Source organism: Pelophylax lessonae (assembly GCF_965119305.1).
Source record: "Pelophylax lessonae genome assembly, chromosome: 9".
Classification (NCBI taxonomy): Eukaryota; Metazoa; Chordata; class Amphibia; order Anura; family Ranidae; genus Pelophylax; species Pelophylax lessonae.
In genome coordinates, this window is record NC_138776.1 from 163,541,790 (window position 1) to 163,558,466 (window position 16,677).

Genomic DNA, 16,677 nt, shown 5'->3' on the forward strand with positions numbered 1-16,677 from the left:
TACTACTTATAATACCGTTTTCATTACTAAAGTCTTGTATGTGGTCCCTTATCATCCCCTCCAAAATTTTGCAGACTACTGATGTTAGGCTGACCGGCCTATAGTTACCCGGGATATATCTCGGCCCCTTTTTAAATATTGGTACCACGTTGGCTTTTTTCCAATCAGCTGGCACCATACCTGTCTGTAAACTATCCTTAAAGATCAAGAATAATGGTCTGGCAATCACCTGGCTGAGCTCATTAAGAACCCTTGGATGCAAGCCATCCGGTCCTGGGGATTTATTTATGTTAAGTTTCTCTAGTTTAGCTCTAAGTCTATCCTCTGTTAGCCATGGCGGCACTTCCTGAGGTGTATTATTTAGTTCGGCCTTACAAGCGGGGTTCGTGTAGCCCCCCGATTCCTTTGTGAAGACTGAAGAAAAGAAATTATTTAACACTTCCGCCTTTTCTCTGTCCTCAGTGGCCATTTTTCCTTTATCATCTTTTATGGGGCCAATGTGTTCTGGCCTCGCTTTCTTACTGTTTATATACTTAAAGAACTTCTTGGGGTTCTTTTTACTCTCCTCCGCTATATGTCTCTCGTGTTCTATTTTAGCCGCCCTGATTTCATCTTTACATTTCTTATTACACTCTTTGTAATGCTTAAATGCTGCCAATGACCCCTCAGTCTTGTATTTTTTGAAGGCCTTTTCTTTAGCTCTAATATACATTTTTATGTTGGAGTTTAGCCACCCAGGGTTTAGTTTTGCTCTTTTAAATTTATTTCCCTGTGGAATGCACTGGCCCACCCCCTTGTTAAGTATGCTCTTGAAGCACTCCCATTTTTCCTCCGTGTTCTTTGTTCCCAGGGTTCTATCCCATTTGATATTTTCTAGCAGCGAGCGCAGTTTAGGAAAACTGGCTCTTTTGAAATTCAGTGTCCTTATATTACCCTTGTGTTTCCTATTACTGTAATTAATACTGAAACCAATTGACCTATGGTCACTGTTCCCTAAGTTGTCCCGTATTTCTATATCCGTGAGCAGGTCTGTATTGTTGGTAATCAGTAGGTCAAGTACCGCATTGTTTCTTGTCGGTGAATTCACCATCTGACCCATGAAATTGTCCTGCAAAACATTTAGGAACTGCCGAGCCTTGGCTGAATGCGCGGTTCCTTCTGCCCAGTCTATATCTTTATAATTAAAGTCCCCCATTATAATGACATTTCCCATCCTTGCTGCCAATCCTATCTGTAACATGAGGTCCACCTCACCCTCCTCCCTCTGGTTTGGGGGCCTATAGCATACGCCCAATATTACCTTCCCCACCGTGCCTTCCCTTTGAAGCTCTACCCATAGGGATTCTGCTTCGTCCATAGCTCCATTATTAATATCATCCCTCATATTTACCTGTATACTGTTCTTAATATACAAACATACCCCTCCCCCTTTTTTACCCTCTCTATCTCTGCGATAAAGGGAATACCCCTGAATGGTCGCCATCCAGTCATGAGAGCTGTCAAACCAAGTCTCAGTTATCCCCACAAAATCTAAGTCCTCCTCAAACATCAGCAGCTCCAGCTCTCCCATCTTGTTGGCCAGGCTTCTGGCATTGGTATATAAGCCTCGTAATTTTGATGTTTTTAGGCTGCTCTCTTGATTTTTCCCCGTACCCACCCTGGGTATAGGAGCTCCGAACACCCTACCGCTAAAGTCATTCTCTGTACTACACATGTATTTCTTTTTGGTGAAGAGTTAGGATGGCCATAGACCAGAACCAGATAGGAACAGGCCGTGATTCGAATTATGTGTGAATAAGCTGAATGTACCAGGTTTATCGATCCATCACTTTTGGCACAACCAGCCTGCCGGATTCACTTGCTAGAAATAATCACTGTCTTCCCCCGGTGGGGACTCCAGAGAGCAATGGCTTCGCAGGAGGGATCCCCCTGTCAGCAATGTCTGTGTTGATGGGGAAATCGTGCAAATTAAATTTGCACCGTCTTTAGCCGCCCTTAAGCTGCCTGTGGATTTTGCCAAGTCGGCAGTGGGAGGGATAGAGTCCCTACGCTGGTACCTTTAATTCTCTTTATCTATTTCAGGCTTTTTGTATTTTATATTATGAAGATGAGCTACATTAAGTTGTACTGCCTGTTACCTTGATTTTAGGTAAGTGTTAGAACCAATTCAATATTTAGGAAAAGGATACAGACAACAGTCATTCTGCATACTTAAATTTTACTTGTTTTTGGGCATGTTAAAACGGCATGCAGTAAAATCACTGAATGAACAGTGCTGAATGTCAAAAGTAGATTTATTTGCCTGAATCAAGTTAAATTCAAGTCAAGCCATGTAATTGCTACAGAGTACAATGAGGTAATGAGCTTTCATTCGTTTCCTGTTAGCAAGTCCATAAGTGCTGAAGAGGTTGATTATTTCTAGAATTCAGGTATTACCTTTCCCTCTAGATATAAAACTAAAATGTTTTAACCACTTTACGACCGGCGCACAACGATCTACGTCGGCACTCAGCCCCGGCCAGGCAAACTGACGTAGGCCTACGTCAGCACAATTTGCCGGCCCTGTGCGCGCTCCCGCGCGTCCCCGCCGCCGATGATGACTCGATTGGGTTCAGAACCGATCAGTCATCAGGTCCAGGCCAATCATTTTTGGTCTGGACCTGTTGATCGGTCCTGCCCAATCAGATCATCCTCTAAGCCTGTGAAATGTAAACACAGGCTTAGAGGAGATGTGCCCTCCCCCCACAACGGTCTTTTTGGATCCAGCGTGAGAGGAGAGCACATCTTACTGTGAGTACTGCACCAAGCACACCCACACACAGTTAGATAGGCACATTTCACCCCCGATCGCCCCCCCAATTAACCCCTACAGCACCTGACACAACACACACTATATACAGCATATAGCATATACCTATATACCTGTATAAGTGTGATTTGTGAACAGGTGTAGCCCTTGCGACCCCCCCTTTTCCACTCAAATTACCCCCCACCCCCCCCTAATAAAGATTTAACCCACTGATCCCCCCTGAACCCCCCCTGATCACCGCCGTTAACCCCTACACCCTCTGTCACATCAGCACTAATACAAACGCAATATACGGTGTTATTGTATTTTTGTATTAGTGTCATTGTGATCAGAATTAGCGCAGGCGACTAAGTTTCTGTCCCAAGAAGGTTTAGGGTCCCCGCCACCCGCCCAATAAAGATTTAAGCCCCTGACCCCCCCCTGATCACCCCTACACCCCCTGCCATAACACACACCGTATACAGTATATAGCATTTTGCTATATACCCGTATAAGTGTGATTTGTGGTCAGGTCTAGCGCTTGCGACCCCCCTTTTTCCACTTGAATTACCCTCCACCCCCCCCTAATAAAGATTTAAGCCCCTGATCCCACCTGATCCCCCCCTGATCACCGCTAGTTAACCCCTACACCCTCTGTCACATCAGCACTAATACAAACGTAATATACTGTGTTTTTGTATTTTTGTATTAGTGTCATTGTGATCAGAATTAGCGCAGGCGACTAAGTTTGTGTCCCAAGCAGGTTTAGGGTCCCCCCCACCCGCCCAATAAAGATTTAATCCCCTGATCCCCTCCTGATCACCCCTACACCCCCTGCCACAACGCACACTGTATACAGTATATAGCATTTTCTATATACCCGTATAAGTGTGACTTGTGACCAGGTTTAGCGCTTGCCACCGTTCCTTTTATCCTTAGGATACCCGCCAGTCCCTTCCAATAAAGATTTAAACCCCTGATCCCCCCCTGATCACATCCCGTTAACCCCTACACCCTCTGTCACATTAGCACTAATACACACATAATATACTGTTTTTACTGTATTTTGTATTGGTGTCATTGTGACTTGAGGTTGCGCTAGCTAGCTAGTTTCTTTCCCAAAGGAGGTTTAGGGTCCCCGCCACCCCCCCCAGATCCCCAGCGCATAGTTTAGAAGTAACCCCTTGATTGCCACACACGCACGCACGCACGCACGCACGCACCTACACTTCCATTTCTAGTATAGTGTTTGAACAGATCAATATCTGATCTGATCAGAACTATACTAGCGCCCCCATAGTTTAGGGTTCCCAAAACGCGGTGTTTGCACGATCAGTACTGATTCCGGCCAGCACCTGCGTTTAACCCTTTCACCCAGGCAAGTGTAGTAATCAATAGATTACTGTCACTTGCAAAAAAACACAAGACACAAAACCGCTGTGTTAGCAGAGTCAGGCCTGATCCCTGCTAGCATTAGCGGTTTTTTTTGTAGCGCTTGAAATAGTCTTCGACAACCAGGTGCTTTTATTACCTGTGAGTCGCATCACTGTACGAGTAAATTTAGTTGCCAAAATGACCAAACGTTCGTACAGGGATGAAGAGCTTCTCAGTTATATGCTGACCGAGTCATCTGATAGCGAAGGGGAAGCTACAATGACCGAATTAGTGTCAGTATATGAACCTGATGACGGCAGCAGCTCCGACGACAGATGGGTCCCTGTTAGACCCAGGCGTACCCGACCCCATTCTGAAGTTGTTGTGATGCAGGAATCGCAGGGTGCTCGTATGGAGCAGAGTGTGGGTACTAGTGCCGCTCATCCTTCTGGCGACCTGGCAAGCGCCAGCGGCCTAGTACAACCTGGACCTAGTACAACCAGCACTGCAGTAAGACCTGGTGACGTGGCGAGTCCCCTAAGTGCAGTTGAAGCTGGTGCGGTGGCTAGCACAAGTAGTGGCCCGCAGCCACCGCGTATTCGAAGACAGGCCCGTAGAGCCCATAGTGCCCTCCCTGATGCGCTGGCATTTCCTAATTGGCAACCCACCGATACTACAGCGCCAGTACTTCCCCCATTCACCGCCCAACCTGGAATCCACGTGGAGACAGCTGGTTTTACGCCCCTGAACTTTTTTGAGCTGTTCTTCACGGAAGATCTTTACAGATCTATTGTGGATCAATCAAATTTGTATGCACAACAGTTCATCGCCGCCAACCCAAATTCACACCTTGCCAGACAATTCGGCTGGAAACCTATAACGGTTTCCGAATTTAAGATCTTTCTGGGCCTTTCCCTCCACATGGGCATAACTAAACAGAGTGAATTGCGGCTATATTGGTCCACTAGCCCAGTTCACCATATGCGCATGTACTCTGCCTCTATTTCCAGGACGAGATACGAGCAAATTCTGCGATTTATGCATTTCAGCGACAATGAACTCTGTCGTCCTCGGGGAGACCCTGCATACGATCGGCTCCACAAAATTCGGCCCCTCATAGACCACTTCAATCAGCGGTTTGCAGCCTTGTTTACCCCCGAACAAGTTGTCTGCGTTGACGAGTCCCTGATTAAATTTACTGGCCGCCTTGCTATGAAACAGTACCTCCCCAGCAAGCGTGCCAAGTACGGGGTCAAACTGTATAAATTGTGTGACAGGGCCACAGGCTATACAGTTAGTTTCCGGGTCTATGAGGGAAAAGATAGCTGTGTGGAGCCCCCCAACTGCCCAGACTACATAGGGAGCAGCGGTAAGATCGTTTGGGACTTGGTGTCACCCTTATCCGGAAAGGGGTACCATTTGTACGTGGACAACTTTTATACAAGCGTGCCACTATTTAGTCACCTTCTTGATTTACAAATTGGCGCATGTGGCACCGTGCGACCTAATCGCCGGGGCTTCCCCCAACGGCTTGTAGATTCCCGTCTTAGTCGGGGGGCGAGAGCCTGCTTGAAAACGGACAAATTACTTGCGGTGAAGTGGAAGGATACACGGGATGTTTATGTTCTGTCCTCCCTTCACCCAGACACGACGATCCAAATTCCTACGGCAACTGGCGTTGTGGAGAAACCCCTCTGTGTCCACGAATATAACCTTAACATGGGAGGGGTGGACCTTAACGACCAGCTTTTGGCGCCGTATTTAGTTGCCCGTAAAGCCAGACGCTGGTACAAAAAAGTGTCTGTTTACCTATACCAATTGGCTATGCTGAACGCCTTTGTCCTATACAGGGCGTCAGGACGAACTGGATCTTTCCGGGAATTCCAGGAAGAGATCATCCTTGCCTACCTGTACCCAGGAGGCATGCCTGCCCAACTTCCCCTTCCAGATGCAGTGAGCCGGCTGCATGAGAGGCATTTTTCACATGTCCTCCCGAGTACCCCTACCCAAAGATGGCCCCAAAGAAGATGTTGTGTCTGTAGCAAGCGCGGATTTAGGCGTGACACCCGTTATTATTGTCCCAAATGTCCTGACCAACCTGGTCTCTGCATCGGGGAATGTTTCGAGCGCTACCATACACTAGTGGATTATTAGCGTAGGGTACAGCACGACACAGTGTAGGGCACATAAACACAGGGTCTCGAAGGATGTTGGATGTCCATCGACATTTTGAGAGACCCAAGCTGGAAGAGAAGATCGCAGATGATCGCAGTCCCTCCCAAATCAAGAAGTAAAGGAACAGTTAGAAAGAAAAATAAAAGGATCCAAAAACTGTTGTGGTGTCAGTAATTTTATATGTCCTTCTACTCCTTCCTACTATACTTTTTTTCAATGTCCTTTGTTTGTTTTTTCATTCTTTTGTGACCTGTTTCTCTTGCAGGTCCCTCGTCGGCTACCACGCATTGATTTTATATATTCTGACACAAACAGCGTTTGCGCTCAGCATATATGGATACCTTTGCTGATAGCAGCTGTGGTGATTTTCTGATTTCAGCACTGCAGTTAAAATCCTATTTTGGTATACGTGGATAGCGCCGTGTATACCCATCATTAAATTCAGTGGGTGGTTGTTTGGGCGGTTAATGATGAAAATCCAAAAACTGTTGTTGTCAGTCATTTTATATGTCCTTCTACTCCTTCCTACTATACTTTTTTTCAATGTCCTTTGTTTGTTTTTTCATTCTTTTGTGACCTGTTTCTCTTGCAGGTCCCTCGTCGGCTACCACGCATTGATTTTATATATTCTGACACAAACAGCGTTTGCGCTCAGCATATATGGATACCTTTGCTGATAGCAGCTGTGGTGATTTTCTGATTTCAGCACTGCAGTTAAAATCCTATTTTGGTATACGTGGATAGCGCCGTGTATACCCATCATTAAATTCAGTGGGTGGTTGTTTGGGCGGTTAATGATGAAAATCCAAAAACTGTTGTTGTCAGTCATTTTATATGTCCTTCTACTCCTTCCTACTATACTTTTTTTCAATGTCCTTTGTTTGTTTTTTCATTCTTTTGTGACCTGTTTCTCTTGCAGGTCCCTCGTCGGCTACCACGCTTTGATTTTATATATTCTGACACAAACAGCGTTTGCGCTCAGCATATATGGATACCTTTGCTGATAGCAGCTGTGGTGATTTTCTGATTTCAGCACTGCAGTTAAAATCCTATTTTGGTATACGTGGATAGTGTCGTGTATACCCATCATTAAATTCAGTGGGTGGTTGTTTGGGCGGTTAATGATGAGTAATACTACGCATTATTCCTGTGCTGATTTCTGATAGGTTCTCTTTTTTTCCGTTAAGCCCACAGGCTGCATGAAAAAAAAAAAAACCTATATGCCAAACAAGGACCAGCAATGTACTGGTACGTTGCTGGACTTTGAGTGGTTATACCAGGATGATGCCTGCAGATTTAGGCATCATCTTGGTATCGTTTTTTACAGCCAGCGGTCGGCTTACATGTAAAAGCAATTCTAGCAGGTAATTGGCCGCTAGACTGCTTTTACATGCAGTGGGAGGGGCCTCCCCCCCCCCACCGCCGCCTTCCGCAGCCTTCCATGGTTTTTCTCTGGCTCTCCTGTCCCACCGGTTAACCCGAGAGTGCAGCCGGTGGTTCAATTATCTAACCATAGAGCTAATTGGAGATGAGAATGGCTCCAATCATCTCTATGGCCTAAGATGCCGGAGGCTACGAGCATTTTATGACTTCTGTTTCGCCAGAAATAAACAGGGCCATTGGGAAATTGGGAAAGTATTTTATCACACCAATTTTGGTGTGGTCAGATGCGTTAAGGTCAGAGGAGAGATCTAGAGTCTAAAAGACCCCAATTTTTTTTAAAAAGAGTACCTGTCACTACAGATTGCTATCATAGGGGATATTTAAATTCACTATGATAACAATAAAAATGATTTAAAAAAAAAAAAAATTAAAGGAAAGGTGTCAAAATAACATAAAAAAGCAAAAGAAAAAAAAAAAAAAAAAATTGAGCCCCCCCCCTTACCCCCGGTGCTTGCGCGCAATGGCGCACGCAAGCGGTGGTCTAGTGTCATATGTAAACCACAATTGCAGCATGCATGTGAGGTATCGCCGCGATCGCCAGATCGAGTGCAGTAATTCTTGCAGTAGACCTCCTCTGTAAGTCTAAAGTGGTAACCTGTAGAGACTTTTAAAGGTTTTCAAAAATGTACATACGTTTTTGTCGCTGCGCAGGCATGCGCAATTTTTAAAGCATGTCATGTTAGGTGTCTATGAACTCGGCATAAGATCATCTTTTAAATTTTACCAAAAAAATTGGAATTATATAGTGTATTTGTGCAATAAATTAAAAAAAAATTTATTTTTTTCGCAAAAATTGCGTTTGGAAAATCTGTGCGCAAATACCGTGTGACAAAAAAATTTGCAACATCCACCATTTTATTCTATAGGGCCTCTGCTTTAAAAAAATATATAATGTTTGGGGGTTCAAAGTAATTTTCTAGTAAAAAAAAAATATTTTTTCATGTAAACAAAAAGGCACAGAAAAGGCTTGGTTTTCAAGTGGTTAGAAGAGTGGGTGATGTGTGGATAAGATTGAGTATAAAATGCCGGAACTGTTCAAACACCCCCCTAATGACCCCTTTTTGAAAAGTAGACACCCAAAGCTTTTTTCTGAGAGGCATGGTGAGTCCATGGAGTATTTTATATTTTGCCACAAGTTTCGGGAAAATTATTATTTTTTTTTTTTTTGTTGTTTTTTTACAGAAAGTTGTCACTAAATGATATATTGCTCATGCATGCCATGGGAATATGTGAAATGACACCCCAAAATACATTCTTTTGCTTCTCCTGAGTACAGGGATACCACATGTGTGAGACTTTTTGGGAGCCTAGCTGTGTACGCGCCCCCGAAAACCAATCCACATCTTCAGGTTTTCTAATGGCGTAAATTGCTGATTTTACCCCTGACTACCTGTCACAGTTTCAGAGGCCCTGAAATTTCAAGATGGCACAAAACCCCCCCAAATGACCCCATTTTGCAAAGTAGACACTCCAAGCTACTGGCTGAGAAGTATGGTGAGTCCATGGAATAGTTTATATTTTGCCACAAGTTTCGAGGAAAAAAATTTTTTTTATTTTTTTTTATTTTTTTACACGAAGTTGTCAGTAAATGATATATTGCTCACACAGGCCATGGGTATATGTGAAATGACACCCCAAAATACATTCTGCTGCTTCTCCTGAGTACAATGATACCCCATGTGTGAGACTTTTTGCCAGTCTAGCCGCGTACAGGACCCGGAAAACCAATGCGCACCTTTAGGCTTTCTAAGGGCGTAAATTGTTGATCTCACTCCTTACTACCTATCACAGTTTTGAAGTCCATAAAAAGCCAAGATTGCACAAACCCCCCCAAATGACCCCATTTTGCAAAGTAGACACTCCAATCTATTTGCTGAGAGGCATGGTGAGTATTTTGCAGCTCTAATTTTTTTTGGAAAATGAAGAAAAAACAGGAAAATGCATTTTTTTTCCTCTTTTTTCAATTTCCAAAACTTTGTGACAAAAAGTGAGATCTGCAAAACACTCAACATGCCTCTCTGCAAATAGCTCAGGGTGTCTACTTTCCGAAAAGGGGTCATTTGGGGGGGGGGGTTGTGCTGTCTTGGCATTTCATGGCCTCCAAAACTGTGATAGGTAGTCAGGAGTGAAATCAACAATTTACGCCCTTGGAAAGCCTGAAGGCGATGATTGGTTTTCGGGGTCCTGTACTCGGCTAGACTGCAAAAAAGTCTCACACATGGGGTATCCCTATACTCAGGAGAAGCAGCAGAATGTATTTTGGGGTGTCAGTTCACATATACCCATGGCATGTGTGAGCAATGTATCATTTACTGACAACTTTGTGTAAAAAAAAAAAAAAAATATATATATATATATATTTCCCGGAACTTGTGGCAAAATATAAAATATTCCATGGACTCACCATGCCTCTCAGCAAATAGCTTGGGGTGTCTACTTTCCAAAATGGGGTCATTTGGGGGGGTTTTGTGCTATCTTGGAATTTTAGGGCCTCCGAAACTGTGATAGGTAGTCAGGAGTGAAATCAACAATTTACGCCCTTGGAAAGCCTGAAAGTGGGGACTGGTTTTCGGGGACCTGTACTCGGCTAGACTGCAAAAAAGTCTCACACATGGGGTATCCCTGTACTCAGGAGAAGCAGCAGAATGTATTTTGGGGTGTCATTTCACATATACCCATGGCATGTGTGAGCAATATTTCATTTACTGACAACTTTGTGAAAAAAAAAAAAAAAATATATATATATATATATATTTCCCGGAACTTGTGGCAAAATATAAAATATTCCATGGACTCACCATGCCTCTCAGCAAATAGCTTGGGGTGTCTACTTTCCGAAAAGGGGTCATTTGGGGGGGGGTTGTGCTGTCTTGGCATTTCATGGCCTCCAAAACTGTGATAGGTAGTCAGGAGTGAAATCAACAATTTACGCCCTTGGAAAGCCTGAAGGCGATGATTGGTTTTCGGGGTCCTGTACTCGGCTAGACTGCAAAAAAGTCTCACACATGGGGTATCCCTATACTCAGGAGAAGCAGCAGAATGTATTTTGGGGTGTCAGTTCACATATACCCATGGCATGTGTGAGCAATATATCATTTACTGACAACTTTGTGTAAAAAAAAAAAAAAAAATATATATATATATATATATATATTTCCCGGAACTTGTGGCAAAATATAAAATATTCCATGGACTCACCATGCCTCTCAGCAAATAGCTTGGGGTGTCTACTTTCCAAAATGGGGTCATTTGGGGGGGTTTTGTGCTATCTTGGAATTTTAGGGCCTCCGAAACTGTGATAGGTAGTCAGGAGTGAAATCAACAATTTACGCCCTTGGAAAGCCTGAAAGTGGGGACTGGTTTTCGGGGACCTGTACTCGGCTAGACTGCAAAAAAGTCTCACACATGGGGTATCCCTGTACTCAGGAGAAGCAGCAGAATGTATTTTGGGGTGTCATTTCACATATACCCATGGCATGTGTGAGCAATATTTCATTTACTGACAACTTTGTGAAAAAAAAAAAAAAAATATATATATATATATATTTCCCGGAACTTGTGGCAAAATATAAAATATTCCATGGACTCACCATGCCTCTCAGCAAATAGCTTGGGGTGTCTACTTTCCAAAATGGGGTCATTTGGGGGGGGTTTTGTGCTATCTTGGAATTTTAGGGCCTCCGAAACTGTGATAGGTAGTCAGGAGTGAAATCAACAATTTACGCCCTTGGAAAGCCTGAAAGCGGGGACTGGTTTTCGGGGACCTGTACTCGGCTAGACTGCAAAAAAGTCTCACACATGGGGTATCCCTGTACTCAGGAGAAGCAGCAGAATGTATTTTGGGGTGTCATTTCACATATACCCATGGCATGTGTGAGCAATATTTCATTTACTGACAACTTTGTGAAAAAAAAAAAAAAAAAATATATATATATATGTATTTCCCGGAACTTGTGGCAGAATATAAAATATTCCATGGACTCACCATGCCTCTCAGCAAATAGCTTGGGGTGTCTACTTTCCAAAATGGGGTCATTTGGGGGGGGGTTTGTGCTATCTTGGAATTTTAGGGCCTCCGAAACTGTGACAGGTAGTGCAGAGGTGACATGCACAATTTACGCCATTAGAAAACCTGGGAGTGTTGATTGGTTTTCGCGGTCCTGTACACAGCTAGGCTCCCAAAAAGTCTCACACATGGGGCATCCCCATACTCAGGAGAAGTGGCAGAATGTATTTTGGGGTGTAATTCCACATATACCCATGTCATGTGTGAGAATTTTATCTTTTAGTGACAACGTTGTGTAAAAAAAAAAAATAAAAAAAAAAAATAGTAATATTCCCAAAACTTGTGGTAAAATATAAAATATTCCATGGACTCACCATGCCTCTTAGCAAACAGCTTGGGGTGTCTACTTTCCAAAATGGGGTCATTTGGGGGGGTTTTGTGGTATCTTGACATTTCAGGGCCTCCTAAACCGTTAGAGGTAGTGAGAAAATGCAATGAAAAATGTACGCCCTTTGAAATTCTGATGGTGGGGATTTGTTTTTGTGGTCCCGTACACAGCTAGGCTCCCAAAAAGTCCCACATATGTGGTATCCCTGTACTCAGGAGAAGCAGCAGAATATATTTTGGGGTGTAATTACACATATACCCATGGCATGTGTGAGCAATATATCATTTCAATGACAACTTTGTGTAAAAAAAAAAAAAAAAAAATTTTTAGTCATTTTTCAAACACCTGTGACAAAAAAATGAAATATTCAATGAGCTCAACATGCCTCTCAGAACATTCCTTAGGATGTCTACTTTCCAAAAAGTGGTAGTTTGGGGGGGTTTTGTACTGCCCTGCCATTTTAGCACTTCATGAAATGAGATAGGCAGTCAAAAATTAAAGCTGCGTAAATTTCTGTATTTACACCATAGTTTGTAGACGCTATAACTTTTGCGCAAACCAATAAAAATACGCTCATTGAATTTTTTTTTGTCAAAGACATGTAGCTAAATATATTTTGGCCAAAAAAAAATACATAAATTGAGTATATTGGATATTTTTTAAAAGACAAAGTTGAAAATGTCATTTTTTTGCAAAATTTTCGCTCTTTTTTTATTAATATCGCAAAAAATAAAAAGCGCAGAGGTGATCAAATACCACCAAAAGAAAGCTCTGTTTGTGGGAAAAAAGGACGTAAATTTCGTTTGGGTACCACATTGCATGACCGCACAATTGTCAGTTAAAGTCACGCAGTGCCGAGTCGTAAAATACCCCCTGGTCGGAATGGGGGTAAAATCTTCCGGGGCTTAAGTGGTTAAAAATGAGCATTGGAAGCTTCTAAACAGGATTAAGGTTTGGATTAGTCACTACATCATGGGTTCAAGGCTAATTCAAGGTTTGTGGTCCCGGTAAATTAATATTCTTATTCTCTCAGGTGAATTTTTAAAACAATAATGCACAGTATGGCCTTTGAACCGTGGGCAATAGGCTTAGAAAGGCCAAAAATGGCTTTTGGTTAGGTGACCCCCTCGCTATAAAAAGAGGGAGAACACAGAGCAACCATAGTGTCAAGGAGACAAGGAGAAAAAATGCATAGTGACTTAGGTTTATTTTATTTTTATTTATTTATTCTGAAAAACTCACTTTAACCCTTTCACTTTCAGACTCAACCCCAATTTTAACCTCAGGTGGCTAGACCATTTTTGCTATTTTTCAGGGGTGGATCGGTGGCCCTTTATTTACCCAGTGCCATTTACAGAAATGTATGCATGGCACTGAATAAAAAGCCCTAAATTTCATTTTGGTACAGTGTTCCTTAATAGAGTAATTGTTAGTCGAACTATCACAGTGCTGAAAAATGGTCTGGTAATGAAGGGGTATCACAAGTTAGTATTTAAGTGGTTATACTAAAAACCTTGAACCTAGCTTGACACGTGCATGTTGTGGCATTGCATGATCTGCAGTGCTTTGAATTACAGTGCTAAGTAGGGATAGACCAATTATCGGCAAGGCCGATATATCAGGGGCCGATATGCACTTTCCCCGATATATCGGTATCGGCCCCAGAACTGGCCAATATTGCCGATATTTTTGTGACCTCATTCTGCCTTCTTAGGCCGCCTCCCTTGCCTTGGACAGCCTCGCCTGGAGTCGGGACTAGTCTCTCCAAAGTGTATCACAGCCATACCCCCCCACAGCATCCCGGTGCCAGCCAGCCACCCACATCTACAGGCCCTGTACCAGCCAGCCAGCCACAGGCACTGTACCAGCAAGCCAGCCAGCCACCCACAGGCCCTGAACCAGACAGTCAGCCACCCACAGGCCCTGTACCAGCCAGCCACCCACAGCCCCTGTACCAGCCAGACACCCACAGGCCCTGTACCAGCCAGCCACCCACAGCCCCTGTGCCAGCCAGCCACCCACCACAGGGTGCCAGCCAGCCAGCCACCCACCACAGGGTGCCAGACAGTCAGCCACCCACCACAGGGTGCCAGACAGCCAGCCACCCACAGACAGGGTGCCAGACAGCCAGACACCCACAGGCCCTGTACCAGCCAGCCACAGGCACTGTACCAGAAAGTGCTCACAGGCCCTGTACCAGCCAGCCACCCACAGTCTCTGTGCCAGCCACCCACCTACCACAGGGTGCCAGCCAGCCACCCACCACAGGGTGCCAGCAAGCCAGCCATTAAGCATTAAACAAAAATGAACATGTTCAGTACCAGATTTTTGTCAAAAATTGTCTTTATTTTTCAAAACATTAAATGTACAAAATACCGTCCCATATTGGCCAATACCAATATGCAATGGCCAAAATATCGGTATGGGCCCTGAAAAAAACATATCAGTCTATCCCTAGTGCCAGGCATTTTAACTTGAACCCAATTACACCTTGTCTATGCACCTCAATGCAAGTGCATGCGGTGTGCTGTGTTTAAAAAAAAAAAAAAAAAAGGTCATATTCAGGGGCTGATTTGTAAAGTACAATGAAAATACTAAACAAACATACAATAGTGTCAGGTACTATTTAACTGTAAGTGCATAATCGGTAAAGCTACCATGAGCTTAGAGGCTTAGAAAATTCTTCCAAAGTAATGAGTAACTGAGCTGATCAGCTGCAAACAGTCAAACAGTTCATTTCATTGTATTCCCTTACTTAGGTGGCAGTGAAAGGGTTAAAAAAGTGGACTTTTGTTTCAGAAGTGGTATTTTTTGGTTTTCATTTCAAATTTGTTTGTTTTTTTTTTTTTTATTTATTTTTATTGTATGTTGACAGGGATTTTTTTTTTGTAATATTGGGGTTCGCAAAATTGATTATTCGCTTTTTACTCACCATCCTCAAGTTGCCTTTTGTTAGCACACCACTGCATCCTTTGGAAGCAAAACATTTAACACAAAGCACAAGAACAGTTAGCACATTGTTACATTATCACTTACATTCCTTACACCCCCCTATACCCATGGATTTAATTAAAGTTAGGCACACACCAGTTACATCTTATTTCTCTGATTAAATTCTGCTGCTGCTGGCTAACTTAACGCTGTCTAGTAAAACCTCAGCATGTGCTCTTTATCTCTAGTAAATTTGGGCTTAGCCTTGCTCATTAAAATTTTTCTACTGATGGCCACTTTTACACTGCTTTTACACTGCTGCAGTTTCTCAATTATTGTAGTTAAGCACCTGCCTGTACTTTTTATCTCTACATTTTATCCAATTTTTCCTCATTAAAATGTTCTGCTGCTGGCCAATTTTACACTACTGTTTCATTTGCTGTCTCTAAATTGTTGATGAGAACTTGGTACAAATTGGACAATTTTTCTTCAGCGAGAACAGGGACAGCTGCAGTGAACTACTGGCCAAATGAAAAAATATGTGTCACTGCTAAGGCTGGCCAAACATTATACGATTGTCCTATTCAATTTCCATTAGATTTATCTTCAACTATGCAGTGCAAAGGCCTGCCTAATTGAGGACAAATTTAATGTGTTTGACCTCATATTGCATGGTATTATATGTGAGACAATTTTATTGTAAAAGAAAAAAATGAATTCCACAGACAAATATGTGCTACCATTGTCCACTGTCACTGAGATTGTAAGTGAAAACTGAACTGTTCTAGAATATTACACCTTTAAGGCATCCCCCAAACATAGTATTTAAGGGATTTGTGCATTTTTAAGGTTGCGACATGACAGTGCCCAGTGTATTATGCCTTTTTTTATAGTAGTTTGCCTATTAACCCCAAAAAATGGGCAGCATTTAAGACTATCTACCTCAACCCAGCCAAACATGGATCAAAATTTAGCTGGTTCAGCAGGAACCACCCGAATTTCAACCCATGGATGGGCAGGCTGGTAGTACACAAGTCGATCTATTATTCTATTTGTGTACAATCAGCCCCTTAACCTCCCTGGCGGTATGATTATGTCAGGAATACCAAAAGCGGTACAATTCTTTTCATTGAAATTTGGCGTTATGTATTATAGGCCTACAATTCTTAGTAATTACTGACTTAAACCTGACCAAAACAAGACTCTTGTAGACATCCCAGATGTGATAAATTTGAAACACAAACGCATGAATTATAATCAAATCAATAATATTATTTTATTATTTAATATATAATAAAATTATATTATTGATTAGATTATAATTCATGCATTATATATTATATATAGATATATGTGTGTGTGTATATATATATATATATATATATATATAAATATATATAATATAATATAATATATAACGCATGAATTATAATTGAATCAATAATATAATTTTATATATATATATATATGTGTGTGTGTGTGCATATATATATGTATATATATATATATATATATATATATATATATATATATATATATATATATATATATATATATATATACATATATATA